Raw genomic sequence first — 13,655 nt, 5'->3', positions numbered from 1 at the left:
TTCAATCTGTCCGCTGATTCCTTGGGATTGTTTTGAGAAAAAAATTCCATGGCGAGTAAAACAAGACCCTTCAGCCCTACCTCATCATCTAGACTAGTATGCTCAAAAGTAAATTTCTCTCTTCCCATTGGTTTTGATGCCAACACAAGTACTTCTGTTAATTGTAGAAACAACCCTCCTCTTCAGGTAAAGCACTGGCCTCCACACAACAAATATGTGGGTGAAATATCTGCTGAACAAGTACCAGTCAGAAATGGTAATGAACAGACAAGGAGGGAAAACCAGACAGACTCAAATCCATTAATGGAGATCAAGGTGAACAACAGAACTTTGCTCCTTAGACCTGTGAAACTAATTAAGGTGGTCAGAGAGGGAATTACAAATTAATATCTCTCTCCCTTTCCTCATTTCTTCCAAAAAAAAACTATAGTCCAACCTGACTAGACTCAGTAATTGCAAGATCCTTGGTATGATCAATTCACCTAAACTGTCATCTTCTTGAGACATAGGATTCAGCACTTTAACTCCTTCTCTGTCTCTACACATGCTGTTAGAACTGATGAGTTTCTCCAACACTTCCTGTTCTTATTTCAAATGCCCAGTACTTTCAGTATTTTGCTTTCATTTAAATCATTTCATAAGTGGTGCAAATGTTGAATAAAATAGAAGCACAGAATTTGATCACAAAATTCAGCTCAGTACAGAAGTCCTATGCAATGAATGTTGCTAAAAAAGAGGTGTATATTCACCCATCCATAGAAGCTTTTACAGTGTCAGATTGATGCCTCAAACAACCTCCAACGCTGAAATGAAGCATGATCTGTAGACTTACACTGTTCAAGTCCAGTGAAAACTATATGTTTACTAGTCTGGAAGGGCATTCATCTGCATGAGCAACCCCTTCATTAGCATTACTTAAAGGACCAATTATTAAATTCGTGATTGGGGTGCTTTTGATTTACTACTGCTCTTGCAAAGTTTGTGGAAGTACTTTGAAGATGTTGTGGTGCATTTCTGGATTTTGGAATGGCATTTTACTGCATCTTGACAATGGTGGGGGGAGCAGGAGGGCAGGTTTTCATAGTTGTGGGCTATTGTTGCAGTATCACTGGGTCCGCAATAGGGCAGGGGTGTAGAGCACAGGCTTCAGAGAGAGAATGTCCAAACCAGAGGAGAAATGAAGAGTGATCTACAGCTAAGATACCATCCACCATGGGTCTTCAGAAAGCAATGCTCCTACCTCAACCTCAGCCAGGAGCAGTGTTTGAGGAGCCTGCGATTCACCAAGAATCTGATCACTGATCTGAAGATGGGGGCCAAATCACACTTTAATCCAATGCAGAAACTAGAGATCATCAGTAGAAGATAATCACTGACAAATCCAGGAGAGAATTCAGGAGAAACTTCGGTATGAAGAGAACAGTGACAATATAGAACTTACTACCACAGGGAGTGCTTCAGGATAATACTATTGATACATTTAAGGGAAGCTAGATAACCACATAAGGGAGAAAGGAATAGAGAAACTGCTAATAGGTTAAATTGGGGAGGGGTGGGGGAGGAGGCTGTTACGAAGAATAACATCAGTATGATCCAGTTGGGCCTGATTACCTATATCTGTATTCAAATTTTTATGCTCTGATACTAATGTCATCTAGATAGCTCAATTTACTCATTGTGTGCACGTTAGCGATGTTCCATTAGATTTCTCATATTATCATTTAACAAACTATATAATCTGTTCAGAAATGGCAGGCACGCTCTTATGAATCACTTGTTAACCCTGCCAGTTTAGATTGAATAATCAGTTTGGGTTTCTTGAGTGGTTGTCTGAGAGCAGGACCAAGCACAGTACCAGAGACTCCTATGGTGAGATTATCTGACGATGATCACTGTGCTGACAAGTGAAGAACACAGAACAGCAGAGTATGCACAGAACACTAGGGGTTCTTGTGGTGCAATAGAGGTGCCCTTATTTCTGGGCTTGCAAGGCCTGGTTTCAAGGCCAACCTGCTCCAGAGGTATGCAGGAGCATCCTTAAACAGATTGGTTAGAAAATATCCAAACACACACCACTGGGATCAATAGCAGAGCACTGGAGGAAGACAGATGGAGAAGGCAGGAGAAAATAAAATAAATCCATCTTGATAGTTTCACATGATCCAGGAGAGTACTAATGATGGATAATTAAACTGAATATTTGGAGTTTGACTGCCAAGGCAATCTTCAGATTTTTCCTTCCTTTGTTTCCTAATTGAATCAGAGGAAAGACTATGAAATTGTTCTCATTCAGAGAGTTATAAACTGGATTGTACTGACTGAAAAGAGATTGAAGCACATTCAAAAGTAACCTGCAAAAAGGGAATTGGAAAAAGAATTAAAGGAAGCATTTACAGAACTATGGGTAAGGAGCAAGAGGGGAGTGAAATGAATAGGGGGAGCTCTCTTAAGGAACCAGCACAGTTACCTGGCTGAATGGCCTCCTGCTTTGCTGTACCACTCTAAGTAAGAAACCCAGTTTCCTTTCATTGGGTTTTATTAGATTAAGACACAAAGATTTCAGGATGAGTACTAAGATACTTGCAGCTGTGTTTGTAATGCCTTCATTGAATATGAACGTGTTTACTTTTCCTTAAATGTTTTCTTCATCAGAGAACCAAACAATGCAATGAAAAGCACCTGTAGTGTGGAAAAAAACCCAAGGGTCTTCACAAGTCCTCAAGTGTTTCTAAAAACCATACCCCGTATCTCAAGCAATCTAATAACATTGTTGCTAGCTATATAATGGAAAGGAAACTGAAAACGAAAATCCTTAAGCTCCTGATGTAGTTCAGAGATCTTCCACTCAATTCGGTTAACTAAAACCATGTTATCTTATGAGCAAAAGAAGAGCCATTTCAGAATTTTTTATCTGACAGGCCTTTGATGTGTTGAATTCCTTTAAAGGTCCATTCCTACTTTTACAGGCCTGTTTTTCAAATATCCCCTAGAAATATTAAATGTGAGACATACTTCAGTGGGTAGAGCTGAGGGAGTGCTGTACTTCAGAGGGCCACTCCTGAAGGACAATAGTAAAGCAAAATATTTCTTAAAACACTTGAAACAACATGAATCTTGTCAAAGAGAGACAACAGCCGAGTTGTATTATTGCTGGATTGTTAATCCAGAGACACAGGTAATGTTCTGGGATCCCAGGTTCAAATCTCACCATGGCAGATGGTCGAATTTGAATTCAATGTAAAAAAAATCTGGAGTTAAGAATCCAATAATGGCTGTGAATCAATTGTCAGGGAAAAAAATCTGGTTCACTAATGTCCTTTAGGAAAGCAAACTGCTGTCCTTACCTGGTCTGGCCTACATGTGACTGCCCCCAGGCCCACAGCAATGTCGTTGACTCTTAACTGCCCTCTGGGCAATTAGGGATGGGCAATAAATGCTGGCCTAGCCAGAGATGTCCACATCCCATGAATGAATTTAAAAAAACTATGCTGCTCAGATGACAAATTTCTTCACTCAGAGTTGTGACGCTTTGGAATCCTCCTCCACAGAGGGTTGTTGATACTTTATCATAAACGAGATTAGAACATAGAAAAGTACAGCACAGAACAGGCTCTTTGGCCTACAATGTTGTGCTGAGGTTTAATCCTAATGTAACATATAATAACTTAACCTATGCACCCCTCAACTCACTGCTATCCATGTGCATGTCCAGCAGTCACTTAAGTGTCCCTAATGACTCTGCTTCCACCATCACCACTGGCAATGCATTCCATGCCTTCACAACTCTACATAAAAAACCTACCTCTGACATCTCCTCTACCTTTCTCCTAATATCTTAAAACTATGACCCCTCATACCAGTCAATCCTGTCCTGGGGAAAAGTCGCTGGCTATTGACTCTATTTATTCCTCTCATTATCTTGTATACCTCGATCAGGTCTCCTCTCTTCCTCCTTCTCTCCAGAGAGAAAAGTCTGAGCTTATTCAACCTTTCTTCATAAGGCAAGCCCTCCAGTCCAAGCAGCATCCTGGTAAACCTTCTTTGCACCCTCTCCAAAGCCTCTGTATCATTCCTTTAATAGAGCGACCAGAACTGGACACAATATTCCAAGTCTTAAGTCCCAGGGACTTGTAGAACTGTAGCAAAACCTTGTGGCTCTTAAACTCGATCCCCCTGTTAATGAAAGTCAAAACACCGTCTGCTTTCTTAACAGCCTTAGCCAATTGGGTGGCAACTTTGAGGGATCTATGTACTTGCACACCCAGATCCCTCTGTTTCTCCACACTGCCAAGAATCCTGTCTTTAATCCTATATTCATCCTTCGAGTTCGATCTTCTGAAATGCATCACTTTGCATTTATCCAGGTTGAACTCCATCTGCTATTTCTCAGCCCAGCTCTGCATCCCGTCTATGTCACGCTGCAGCCTGCAATAGCCCTCAATACTATCGATGACACCTCCAACCTTTGTGTCATCTGTAAATTTACTAACTCACTCCTCATCCAAGTCATTTATAAAAACTACAAAGAGCAGAGGCCCAAGAACAGAGCCCTGCGGGACCCCACGCAACACTGAACCTCCAGGCAGAATACTTTCCGTTTACAACCATTCTCTGCCTTCTGTCAGCCAACTAATTCTGAATCCAGATAACCAGATGTCCCTGTATCCTATACTTCCTGACTTTATGAATAAGCCTACCATGGGGAACCTTGTCAAATGCCTTGCTGAAGTCTATATATGCCACATCCACGGCTCGACCTTCGTTGACCTGCCTTGTCACCTCCTCAAAGAACTCAAAAAGGTGTTTGAGGCATGACCTGCCCCTCTCAAAGCCATGCTGACTGCCTTTAATCACATTATGCTCTGCTAAATAATCTCAAATCCTATTCTTCAGAATTCTTTCCAAAACTTAAACGTAAGACTGATTGGTCTGTAATTGCCAGGGATTTCCCCTTTGCCCTTCATGAAAAGAGGAACAACATTTGCCTCTTTCCAATCTTCTGGTACGAGTCCCGTGGAGAATGAGGAGGCAAAGATCCTCGCCAACAGCTTAGCAACCTCCTTGCTTACTTCCAGGAGCAGCCTTGGATAAATCTGGTCTGGCCCTGGGGACTTATCAATCTTAATGTTTTCCAAACTTTCCAGCACATTAACTTTATCAATCGTGATCTGGTCAAGCCTGTATCCCAGCTCCTCAAAATTTTCATTCACAACAAGGTCCCTTTCCTTATTGAAAACCAAAGCAAAAAAACTCATTTAGGGCTTCCCTTATCTGCTCAGACTCCACGCACAAGTTCCCTCTGCTATCCCTGATCGGCCTTACCTTCTCCCTGATCATTCTCTTATTTCTCACGTGTGAGTAAAATGCCTTTGGGTTCTCCCTAATCCTTCTTGCCAAGCCTTTCTTGTGCCCCCTCCTGGCTCTCCTCAGTCCATTTCTGAGCTCCTTTCTAGTAAGCCTGTAATCCTCTAAAGCTGTGCTAGATCATTGCTTCCTCCACCTTACGTAAGCTGCCTTTTTCCTTTTGACGAGAAGCTCCTCTGTTCTCAGTTAAGGAACTCCAAGGTTCCTTAATCTTACCTCTTCTTATCTGTCTCAGAGGAACAAATTTGTGCATCACTGGCAACAACTGCTCCTTAAATAGTCTCCACATGTCTGCTGTGCCCTTTCTGTGGAACAATTGCTCCCTGTCTGTACATCCGACCTCCTGTCTAATAGTGTCATAATTTCCTTTTCCCCAATTAAATACCTTCCCTTGGTAACTGCTGTTTTCCCTCTCCAAGGCTATGGTAAATGTGAGGCAGTTGTGATCACTGTCACCGAAGTATTCTCCCATCACAAGATCTGACACCTGTCCTGGCTGACTGCCGAACACCAAAACCAAAATGGCCTCTCTCCTTGTCGGTCTGTCTACATTCTGAGTAGGGAAACCCTCCTGAACACACCTGACAAAAATGGCTCCATCCAAACCATCTGCACTTAGGAGGTTCCAGTCGATATTGGGAAAGTTGAAATCATAACAACAACCCTGCTATATCTATATTTTTCCAGAATATTCCCACCTATGAGTACTTCAATTTCTCTACTGCTATTAGGTGGTTTGTAGAAAACCCCAATGCGGTGGCTGTTCCCTTGCTGTTCCTAACTTCCACCTATACTGACTCAGTCGACAAACCTTCCTCAACAACCTTTGTTTCTGTAGCTGTGATGCACTCTCTGATTAGTAGTGCTACACCCCCTCCTCTTTTTCCACCCTCCCTGTTCTTTCTAAACGTTCTAACCCTGGAACATCAAGCAATCGTTCCTGCCCCTGTGAAACCCACATCTCCGTTGTGGCCACAACATTGTGGCCCCAAGTACTGATTTATGCTCTAAGTTCATCACTCTTGTTTCTGACACTCCTTGCGTTAAAGCAGACACATTTCAACCAATCCCTTTGTTTCATTGCATGAGAAACCTTCCCAATAGATTCACTACATCCTGTCACTGCCCCATCTGCAACTGTCCCCCTCTCAGATACGTGGCTTTGATTCCCACCCCCCTCCCGTCCCCCGCCCCCGTCAAACTAATTTAAACCCTTCTGAATCACGAGTAAATCTCTCACCCAGGACATTTGTGCCCCTCCAGTTCAGGTGTAACCCGTCCTTCATGTACAGGTCCCACCTTCCCCAGAAGGTATCCCAATGGTTGAGGTATCTGAAGCCCTACCTCCTGCACCAGCCTCGCAGCCACGTGTTCAGCTGCATTTGCTGACTGTTCCTCACCTCACTATCTTGTGGCACCAGTAGCAAACCTGAGATCACTATTCTACTCATCCTGCTCTTCAGCTTCCAATCTAACTCTCTGTAGTCACTTTTCAGATCCTCAGTCCCTTTCCTGGCTATATCATTGGTGCCAATATGTACCACGATTTGTGGCTGCTCACTCTCCCCCTTGAGAATCCTGTAAACCCGATTGGTGACATCCCGGACCCTGGCACCAGGGAGGCAACATACCTTCCGGGAGTCCTGTTCCTGACCACAAATTCTCCTGTCAATCCATCTAACTATTGAGTCCCCTACCACTAGCGCTTTTCTATTCTCCGCCCTTCCCTTCTGAGCCACAGTGCCAGAGACCTGGCAACTATGGCTTTCCCCTGGTAGGCTGTCCCCACCAGCAGTATCCAAGACTGTATATTTATTGCTGAGGGGAAGTGCTACAGGGGATCCCTGCTCTGACCGTCAGTTCCATTTCTTCCCCCTGGCTGTAACCCAGCTGTTCTTCTCCTGTGTCTGGGGAGTGACCACCTCCTTGTCACATTTAAGGTGAGGATAGACATATTTTTGGTATGTCCGGGTCTCAAAGGACATCGGGAGTGGGTAGTAATGTAGAACCCAAGATCATCCATTATCACATTGAACCTTTCGAGCAAGTTTGACAGGCTGTAAGGTCTACTCATGTTTTCCTCTTCGACTGTTATTCAAGCCCATGCTGAGAGTGAAATTTGCCATTATCTTCACTCGTCCTCAGAGCGGGAGATCATTTCCACTTTTTATCAATGAAATAATTTCCAGGGACATCACTAAAAGTAATAAAGCCACTTGAAGAAAAAAGGCTGCAACTGTAAAGTAGAGACATATTACAATTGATCAGAATCTTTGTTCAACCACAATTGCAGAATGTGAACAATTCTAGTTAGTATATTACTACAAAGTTACAGAAGCACTGAAAAAAATTCAAATAAAATTATTAGAATGATACTAGGTCTAAGAATTTATTCCATCAGAAAAGATTGAACAGGCTGGAGGTCTTCAGAAGAAAACAGAACCTGTTTGGTTACCTGATCGAGATATTTATTACCATGAAATATTTTGATTAGGTAGATGTGGAGAAGAAATATTCATTTTTAAAAATTCATTCACAAGATATGGTTGGTCATCAGGTTTCTGGTTAAATGGTAATACCCAAACTGTTAATGCAGTTGAACGTCAAGGAGAGGTAGATGCTATTTTACTGTGATAAATGGTCATTGCCAAGCCGGAATATTGTCCAGATCTTGCTGCACGTAAACATAGATTGCTTTAGATTCTGAGAAGTTAAAAATGCAACTGAACATAATCATCAATAAATATATCTACTTCTGACATTATGTTGGGTACAAGGCATTTGATGAAGCAGCTAAAGATGGTTAGGCCTTGGACATTGCTCTGAGGAACTTCTATATCAAGATCCTGAGGCTGAGGTAATTGCCTTCTAACAATTATTACTCAAACTAGCTTCAACCTCCCTCCCTCCAACCTCACTATCCCCCCTTGATTCCCATTGATTTCTGTTTTGCTAGGGTTTCTTGTGGCTACATTCTGTCAAATGTTGCCTTAATGTCAAGCTCCACTTGAAAATGAGGTTCGGAGCTGAATGGTGCTGGTGGGTCTCAAGCTGAGCGTTTGGTGATTGACAAGTGTTTCTTGACAATGCTGTTCAAGACCCTTTCTGTCACCTTGCTGATGATTGATGGTAGACTGATAGAGTGGATTGGATTTGCTTTCCTTTTTGTGTGATCAGAACTTACCTGGGCAATTTTCCACATTATCTGGTAATTTCACTGTTGTAAGTGTACTGGAACAGATTAGCTAGGTGGGCTGCGAATTCCCAATGAAGGGCTTATGCCCAAAACGTCGATTCTCCTTCTCCTCTGATGCTGCCTGACCAGCTGTGCTTTTCCAGCACCGCACACTTTAACTCCTAGGATTATGTGGGAAGCAAGAGAGGAAATTGCAGTACCGTTGGCAATGATCTTTTCGTCTTCACTGTCAACGGGGGTGGTACCAGGGGACTGGAGAGTAGCGAATGTTGTGCCCCGTTCAAAAAAGGGAATAGGGATAACCCCGGGAATTACAGGCCAGTTAGTCTTACTTCTGTGGTAGGCAAAGTAATGGAAAGGGTACTGAGGGATAGGATTTATGAGTATCTGGAAAGACACTGCTTGATTAGGGACAGCCAGCACGGATTTGTGAAGGGTAGGTCTTGCCTTACAAGTCTTATTGAATTCTTTGAGGAGGTGACCAAGCATGTGGATGAGGGTAGAGCAGTGGATATAGTGTACATGGATTTTAGTAAGGCATTTGATAAGGTTCCCCATGGTAGGCTTATGCGGAAAGTCAGGAGGCATGGGATAGAGGGAAACTTGGCCAATTGGATTGAAAACTGACTAACCGGTCGAAGTCAGAGAGTGGTGGTAGATGGTAAATATTCAGCCTGGAGCCCAGTTACAAGTGGAGTTCCGCAGGGATCAGTTCTGGGTCCTCTGCTGTTTGTAATTTTTATTAATGACTTGGATGAGGGAGTCGAAGGGTGGGTCAGTAAATTTGCAGATGATACTAAGATTGGTGGAGTTGTGGACAGTGAGGAGGGCTGTTGTCGGCTGCAAAGGGACTTAGATATGATGCAGAGCTGGGCTGAGGAGTGGCAGATGGAGTTCAACCCTGCCAAGTGTGAGGTGGTCCATTTTGGAAGAACAAATAAGAATGCGGAATACAGGGTTAACGGTAGAGTTCTTAGTCAGGTGGAGGAACAGAGGGATCTTGGGGTCTATGTACATAGATCTTTGAAAGTTGCCACTCAGGTGGATAGAGCTTGTAAGAAGGCCTATGGTGTATTAGCGTTCATTAGCAGAGGGATTGAATTCAAGAGTCGTGAAGTGATGTTGCAGCTGTACAGGACTTTGGTTAGGCCACATTTGGAGTACTGTGTGCAGTTCTGGTCGCCTCACTTTAGGAAAGATGTGGAAGCTTTGGAGAGGGTGCAGAGAAGATTTACCAGGATGTTGCCTGGAATGGAGAATAGGTCGTACGAGGACAGGTTGAGAGTTCTTGGCCTTTTCTCGTTGGAACGGCGAAGGATGAGGGGTGACTTGATAGAGGTTTATAAGATGATCAGAGGAATAGATAGAGTAGACAGTCAGAAACTTTTTCCCTGGGTACAACAGAGTATTACAAGGGGACATAAATTTAAGGTGAAGGGTGGAAGGTATAGGGGAGATGTCAGGGGTGGGTTCTTTACCCAGAGAGTGGTGGGGGCATGGAATGCGCTGCCCGTGGCAGTGGTAGAGTCAGAATCATTGACGACCTTTAAGCGGCAATTGGATAGGTACATGGATGGGTGCTTAATCTAGGATAGATGTTCAGCACAACATAGTGGGCCGAAGGGCCTGTTCCGTGCTGTATTGTTCTATGTTCTATGTTCTGTGTAACTCTGATCTCCAACATCTGCAGTCCTCACTTTCTCTGGGCAGCTAGTCTCGAACACAAGTATTCATTGGTGAACCCGGGATGTTGTCAGTTCCTATAGTCTTTGTCACAACCAGTGCCATCTCCCGTTTATCATGTTGAATGAATCAAATTGGCTGAAGAATGGCCCTGTGATGCTGAGGAGCTCAGAAGGAGGCTGAGATGGATCGATCACTCAGCATTTCTGGCTGAAGATGAACGCAAATGCTTAAATCTTATCTTTTGCACTAATGAGCTGGACTGTCCCCCCATTGAGGATGGGAATGTTTTTGGAACTTCTTCTTTCAGTTAGTTGTTTAAATGTTCACCCTCTCCTCCCTGACCTATCACCTTCATCTCCTCCCCCACTCACCCATTGTACTCTATGCTAATCTCTCCCCACCCCACCCTCCCGTAGCTTATCTCTCCATGCTTCCAGCTCACTGCCTTCATTCCTGATGAAGGGCTTTTGCCCGAAACGTTGATTTTGTTGCTCGTTGGATGCTGCCTGAACTGCTGTGCTCTTCCAGCACCACTGATCCAGAATCTGGTTTCCAGCATCTGCAGTCATTGTTTTTACCTAAATGTCCACCATGTCCACTGTGGCAAAACTGTTGAGCTTTGATCTAATGTGTCAGCTGGGGGATCATCAAGCTCTGTCTATCGCCTGCCTCTTCTATTGTTTGGCATGCAAGTAGTCCTGTTTTGTAGCTCTATTAGGTTGGCACTTTATTTTTAAGTATATTCTGGTGCTGGTCATGATATAGCTCCTACACTGTTCATCAAACTTATGTTTGCTCTCTGGCTAATTGATAACGGTAGAATAAGAGGTTTACTGAGCCAGGAGGTTACAGGTTGCATTGATAAACAATTTTCTTGCAACTGATGAACCATGGTGCCTCGCGGATGTCCAAGTATGAGTTGCTAGATCCGTTCTGAAGTTAACCCATTTACTGTACTGGTAATGTCACTCAGGAGGGTATTCTTAGTCTGAAAGTGGCACATTATCTTGACAAAGACAGTGGGAATACTGTCAGGACAGATGCACTTGTGACGGGTGGATTGATGACGATGAGAGTTTCTGTCTTGCAGGGCCAGTTTGGCAGGTATGTCCCTCAGGACTCAGCCAATTCAGTGACAGCCACAGTTAGCAATTAATGGTGATGCACTTGACTCTGTGTTCACTCTGTGTAGTTGTTCCACTAAGTGCTTCTCATAACTGGCACTCGAGCTGGAGGAATCATATTTAAGATTATCCCCCCATCCAAGCTGCAACCGGAGCCAAACCTCGCCCATCCACCCCACCCTGTCAAAATCAATCACATGCAAAACCCCGCCTGCTTCATATACTTCATTGGAGGTCGTCCAAAGAAGGTTCACTAGGCTGATATGAGGTGTGGAAGGATTGTCTTATGATGAGAAGTTGAATAGATTGTGCCTGTATTCATTAGAATATAAAGAAATAAGAGGTAACCTTATTGAAACATATGAGGTGCGCAAGGGGCTTGACAGAACAGATCGGAAATGTTGCTTCCCCTTCTGGGAGAGTCTAAGGCCAGAGGACATAATCTCAGAGTAAGGAGCTGCATATTTCAGATGGAGATGAGCAGGAATTTTTTCTCTCAGGATTGTGAATCTGTGGAATTCTTGAGACTGGGTCAGTAAGTCTATTCAAGGCTTAGATAGACAGATTTTTAATCATAAGATAATGAAGGCTGATGGGGAAAAGGCAGGAGAGTGAGGTTGCGGATGATCAGTTCTTTGAGGAGCAAAGAAGACTTGATGCATGAATGGTCTGCCTCTCCTCCTGTGTGTTAGCATTTTAAGTCAGACTAGGTAAGGGTGGCAGATTTCCTTCCTGAATGTGCATTGGTGAACCGAATACCATTTTGCAACAATACAGTAATTTCATCGACACAGCAGTTTTATGGGTCAGATTTTTGACTGGCCAACAGGTCATTACTCCATTGTAAATAGGAGTTGCAAATGGGGACCCCATGGAACCCCAGTGGTAGAACACTGAAGAAATTGCTCAGGAATTTAAAGATTCCACTGGGCAATTTGCCTCAACTTGGAACCCTCCGAAAGTTTACCTTTAAATGAGAAGCTTAAAGGAATTCTAATGAAATTAAGTAAAATAATTGCTCAGGCTAAACTAGAGCTCATACTTGCCTCAACCACCCTCAACTACATTTTCCCAGGATGTTGAAGCTGCACCCTCCTTGAGTCCTGACACAAATGTCTGTTTTGCACCTGACCATACACTATCCAATGCACTACTGAAGTAAAATCCATCCCATTCAGCTCCTCACCCTCCCCACCCCCCATGTATCTAATTTACACATTAAAGCATGAATGTACTTACATTACAACTGTAAATGTTTGAGTAAATCTGTGGCAGCAAGCGATTATGCTGACTGGCTAGCTGAGGAACTGGCAATTTCACTGTCTGCTGAATTTGTTATGATGGAGAATTGGAGCACACAAATTACAAATCACATAACCTGCAGCAAACATAGGCATTGATAGGGCATGTTCCAGTACTGCACTGTGATAGAGACAGAGCCTCCTCAACCTTTTTTAAATTATTTGCTCAAAATATTAAATTGTAAATGAGTTTCTGACAGATGTCATTGGAAGAGGATTATTTGTGTTCGTATGGGAGTGTGAAACAATACATAAATCCTAGCTAAAGATAACCATGGGCTTTGGAGGAAAACCCACATGGCTGCTCACAGTTGCCTGTTCTTAACAGTTAATTGCACCTTCAATTCCCTTACCTTTTTGAGAACTAATATATGCAATGCTTCCAGTCACATCAGTGCCAAGTTATCTGTTTGAGGACAGCAAAGCTAATTAATGTGTGAGTCAAGGTCAAAAGCAATCAACCCACAGAAGACCGGAAGTCTAAGATCTACTTCAATGGTGAAATTGATTCATAATCTGTTTATCTGCCTGTGGGAAAGAACTACTTTGATGTTAGATGTCAAATTCCATTCAGAATAGTAGAAGGAATGCTGTCCATGTAGGATTTTCAACTAGTTTGTTTCAACCATATGTTTCCCTATTTTTATGCTGACATGCGACTTCATACTGACATGGATAGAAGATTGGCTGACTGGCAGACAACAGAGTATGCATAAATGGGTCTTTGAGTGATTAGCAGGATGTGGCAGTACCCCACCATGATCTGCGTTGTGGTCTCAACGTTTTACAATTTATATCATGACTTCAATGAGGGGACTAAATGCGGGGAAGCTAAATTTGCAGACTGCACCAAGGTAGTGTTATGGACCAGGCCAGACCCCCTCAAAACATTTCAAGGAGGTAGCTTAGACCTTAACTTTGCGAGTTTTGTTTTAGGCAAGTATACTGTCAATATTTCAGAGAATCAGCTGGTCAAACCACATT

At 43.1% G+C, this 13,655-nt stretch overlaps 1 protein-coding gene across 7 annotated transcripts in view; it reads left to right on the top strand.

Annotated features, from left to right (window-relative positions):
* bnc2 (basonuclin zinc finger protein 2) overlaps window positions 1-13,655 on the top strand; it is a 756,635-nt gene that overhangs the window by 622,058 nt on the left and 120,922 nt on the right. The gene's annotated exons all lie outside the window — the stretch shown is intronic.

Source organism: Hemiscyllium ocellatum, chromosome 2 (assembly GCF_020745735.1).
Source record: "Hemiscyllium ocellatum isolate sHemOce1 chromosome 2, sHemOce1.pat.X.cur, whole genome shotgun sequence".
Lineage (NCBI taxonomy): Eukaryota > Metazoa > Chordata > Chondrichthyes > Orectolobiformes > Hemiscylliidae > Hemiscyllium > Hemiscyllium ocellatum.
The sequence above is the reverse complement of the archived record's forward strand: the minus strand, read 5'-3'. Positions and strand labels throughout refer to the sequence as shown.